The following is a 5,000-nucleotide window of genomic DNA, read 5'->3' as shown; positions in this document are numbered from 1 at the left end:
TGTTTCTAGCCAATGGCATATGTTAAAATGTGTACCATGGTGTAAAATAAATAAAATATATCCTGAAGATTTTTTTTTTCTTTTAGGGGGGAAATAATTCTAATTTCTACATTTAGAAATATATTACGATAATGTATCATTTTACTCCAGATTATTTCTATCATTGTAGTTGAATGAATCAGTCAGATTGTCTCGAGTTCATGCATTATATTCAGATATTTTGCATTACTTAGCTGAAGTGAAAATGTTCATGTGCATATTGTAACTTGATTTCCATGCACCGTTGTGTGTGTAATTCTAATGGTCCGAATCACGTAGTGAAATCTACAATAGGCTGGGTTATAATATATGTTTCCTTTTGTTTCTCTTTGCCTCTCTTTCTCTCTCTCTTTCTCCCCCCCCCCCCTCTATCTCTCTCTCTCTTGCCAACCGACTACCTGTTTTCATACTTGTTTGCAGTTCGTTCTAGTATGCTTTCACATTTTATCAGTTTGATTTATTTTTCAACTTTGGCATATCTTTTCGATTTGCCAAGAAGTCACAAATACAGCAGTTACTTGTCCTTTAAGCACCGTCCGGACGGGCGAGTTTTGCTCGGAAAAAAACTTCCACTTGATGCAACACTAGAAATCGAGAAACCACGAGACAAGTTTTAAAAATAAAATTTGTAATTATAGTATTTTTTAGTAATTTGTATGCACGTGGAGTTACAGTGACATGCGCCTCCTGCCAGCCTAATTGGCGGCTCCTTATCTGAAATATTTTGTCAATGAATTACTACCGAATCTCTCTTTTTTTATATAAACTATAAAGTACTACCAAACCCTTTTTTCTTTAACATAGGGTACTTATGTCATGGTAAATATAGTCTACCAAATCTGCTCGTACAAATCTTGATGAATATCCTTGCTGTAAGCCGAAATCTAAGGCATACATATTGGAAAGCGTTGTCATTTCCAGCTATATTACTATGCAAATCAGCGTCTACCTCCAGTTTCCTTGGGGCCGCCTAAATATATATTTGTTATAGTCATCAAACACACACACACACACACACACACACACACACACACACACACACATATACACATATGTATATAAATATGTATATGTATATATATATATATATATATAAACATCTATGTATACAAAGTTGTGTATTTAAATGAATAGATATAGATAGATATTCGCCTTAAAAAAGAAAGATAAGAAAAAGATATTCGGGTGAAGTCGGGAACACGTGACACAACCAGACCAACTGATGTTGCAATAAATATCGAGCTCTGTTGATGGTAATGGTCGTTATACTGACCTTCCAGGGACATATACGGACACCGATCTATAATAATATTTAAGACAAGAAGTAGAAAGTAGTCAGGAACTGTGTTTTTTTCTTTAAAAGAATAAAAAAATATATATAATAAAAATAAAAAATACATTATCTTACCTTGCTCGATCACATCTTTATTATGGAAAACTATCCGCAGTTAATTACGTCAATTTCTCGTAAATACAGTCAATTGTATTGTTTATTAGAAATATAGAACTTTAGTATCTAAGATTGTCAACAATTAACGATCATTGTATATTCACATTTCACTTACAGAAATATGATAAGAATTAGTCAGAAGAAAATAAACTTTTCACATCCCTCTAGACACTTGAGGCATTTTCATTCATGTCAACTTCTCACACTTGACAGGAGCGTCTGCAATTCAGGATCTGTTTTTTCACACTTTTTTATTGATTGTCATCTTGCTAGAACGACGTACTGTATTTTTTATTGACCATTTTCTTTATTGATTGTCATTTTTTTATTGATTGTCATCTGGCTAGAACGACGTGCTGTATTTTTTATTGACTATTTTCTTTATTGATTGTCATTTTTTTATTGATTGTCATTTTTTTATTGATTGTCATCTGGCTAGAGCGATGTGTATTTTGAGCATTGGCAACATAAGCAATTCTCTCTCTCTCTTACGAATCAATAGAATCTCTCAATCGGTATCTCTGATTACTGGAGTATTTTCTTACCGTGATTATCGATACCACTATCATTCGGATTTTCCTTTATCATCTATATTATCATCATCATCTCCACCTTTATCTTTCTCCTACGTCTCCTCCGTATTAGTTTCTTCATTCCTTCTTCATTTTATTTCGTTCATCATGATATATGGCTACACCCCCCCCTCCCTCTCTCTCTTCACCCTTCCCTCCTTCCTCCTCCCTCACTTCTCGTCGATAGTTTTACTTGAATAAAGTTTTAAGATGTAGGATGTGCTGAACACATACACACACACAAACACACACACACACACACACACACACACACACACACACACACACACACACACACACACACACACACACACACACACAATCCACAATAACCACAATAATAATAATAGTGATAATAAGAGTCATAATAGAAATAGTAATAACAATAACAATGATAATATTAGTTATGAAACTATAATAACAACTCCTAATAACAACAATCATTATACTAATGTAATTGTGATACCAATTGCAATAACAGTAAAAACAATATCATGGATAATAATAGTAATGAGACGGTCATTATTGTGTTAATGAATATGATGATAATGAAACTCATCTTATTATTGAAATAGTAAATGCAATAACACTAACAATTACTATACTATTGTTAAATACAGGATGTTTCAATATAGACGCAACCCATTAAAGTTGTAAAAAATTATTGCTCAGACAAGAAAATGCGGAAAAAACATTTTCTAGAACTGACGTTTATAACTAAAAAACTAAAAATTTGAAGTCTCTAGGTCAAAGGATGCATCCTTGAAAGCAGTTCAGCAATGGAGTAGGGACGATTCTCATACGCTTGGTCGTTCAAGAACTTAAGAGAAACATCTGGGGGATTCAAATCGGTCGAATGCAGAGACCACTCTAGTGCAGATGAGGCAATCACTGTCACAAAGGAGCGTTACCTTGTGGTGCTCAAAATGGTGCAACACCACATATAGCCAACCTCACAAAGGAGTGACTGGAACACAGATTAGCAAGCACCCTGAACCCCAGTAGTCTCCGCATTCATCCGATTTGAATCCCCTATTCTTTTATCTTTGGGGGGTCTTGAAAATCTCTCTCTTTCTCTTTCTCTCTCTCTCTCTCTCTCAACAGAAAATCTGAATATTAACTGAAGCTCAATAGGTAATAATAGTTCCTACATGAATCGCCTTGGAATCGTTCTTGGAAGAAAAGGCAAACAGTTGCACCATATTGATGCCCACGTCACCCCCGATGACTTCAACAATCACTTTGCTATCGCGCACCTCTCCCTTCGAAACAACCGAACATTTTCCCTAGGACCAATAGACGAAGCTGAGATTAAGGATAATGCTGCCGGCTACGATCAGTCATCTATGTAAATGATCATACGAGTCAAGTCTATCTTCTCTCCCTTATTAGTAGATATGTAAAATGTGTGTTTTACAACAAGTTTATTCCCTGAGCGCATGAAACTAGCTAAAGTGACTCCAATTAAAAAATCGGGTGACCACAACGCATCATCAAACTTCCCGGGATTCTCAGTTTTAATCTTTGTTGGTAAGCTACTAGAAAGGCTAGAATGTAACTGGCTCTTCGAGAATTGGAATGAAAATAACATCTTAATTCACAATCACTTGGGGCTCAGACCCAAACGATCAACCGATCTCTGATTACCTGTTGAATGCTTTTGAGAGTGATTTTTCTTGATCTGCCTAAAGCATTTGATACCATCAGCCATATTCTAAGTCCCTAAGCGCGCCGTGTACATGACATGAACATGCCGCGATTCTTATTCTAGAAGCGCGGGTTCGCGGCAAAAGCGTGGCAAATTCGTGGCAAATGCGTGGAAAGTATTGGAACAATCGTGGAAACTCCGTGGCAAGGGGGTAGGCTTGTCACGATAGTTACACGAGTGAAAAAATCATATTTTTACTGTACTTTTTCTTACCAATACTTCATATGAGCATACTACGTTTGAAAAGTAATACCTATATTGGTTATATTAGGCATCATTGTCCTAGACACGGATTACAAACTCTTTTAGGAAAACATGGATTCTCTGCTGATTTTGAGTTTGTTTACCTTTTGGCGGACTTTTCGAAGGAGAGTGAAGTTGAATGAATGGTAAAAGTAGTCAGGGACGTAAAATTAAAGCATATAATTATATGAAATATGTATACATTAAATCTATATGCATGATATACTAAAATGCGCATATATGTACAGTATATACAAAGATAAAATAAGGAAGATCTGTTCATAAACACACGGTCCCTCACATCCCGTTTGTTTTGATCGAGCGTAGAGTGAATTACCAACAGCGCGTTCGTGAAATGGTTGTCAATTCTTTAACTAGGAACAAGTACAACGACTGATTCATACCAAAATTGAATTATCTTATGTTAGTGCTACCTATGATTGTAGTTTCTCTTATGAATTTGTCGTGTGGACAGTGCCATTCATCCGAAACATGTTAATAAGTGGGTTAACTTTGGAACGGTTGGTGAACCTGAAGCAGTTGACGCAAACTTGCCGCGCTTTTGCGTCCTAGATTACCGCATTCGTTACATGAACACGACATGGACATAACATGAACATGACATGGCCACGACACGCAGAAAACGTCATAGAATACGGCTGTATGAACCATGAAATATGAAACAAGCTGTGCCACTAGGAAATCCAGATTGTTGCTTATACTTGGTTAACTAGCTATTCATTAAATAAGTGCCTATATGTCCGTTTCAACGACCAGTCCTCCTCGAAAGTATTTTTCGATGGCGGAGTACCGCAATGTTTTATACTAGGCCCGCTATTATTCCTGATATATGTCAACGATTTACCCAAAGCCAGTAATCTAAATTGTTTACTCTTTGTTGATTACAGCGGCGCCATTTATCAAAGTAACACTGACTTATTCAAATTAATCAATTCTGTAAACTGTGAATTATCTAGAGTCTCAAACT

The 5,000-nt window shown here is 36.0% G+C and overlaps 1 protein-coding gene across 1 annotated transcript in view; it reads left to right on the top strand.

Annotated features, from left to right (window-relative positions):
• Nucleotides 1–394, top strand: part of LOC122261087 (uncharacterized) — a 9,233-nt gene extending 8,839 nt beyond the window's left edge. Inside the window, exon 4 of the mRNA XM_043028596.2 lies at nucleotides 1–394. This exon is cut by the window's left edge and continues 974 nt beyond it. The gene's annotated coding sequence lies outside the window, so the exon portion shown is untranslated.
• The last annotated feature ends 4,606 nt before the right edge of the window (nucleotides 395–5,000 follow it).

This window comes from Penaeus japonicus, unplaced genomic scaffold (genome assembly GCF_977035675.1).
Source record: "Penaeus japonicus unplaced genomic scaffold, GWHDUDI00000001_assembly GWHDUDI00000026, whole genome shotgun sequence".
NCBI classification, from domain to species: domain Eukaryota; kingdom Metazoa; phylum Arthropoda; class Malacostraca; order Decapoda; family Penaeidae; genus Penaeus; species Penaeus japonicus.
Note: the sequence above shows the minus strand (reverse complement) of the source record. Positions and strands in the feature narration are given on the sequence as shown.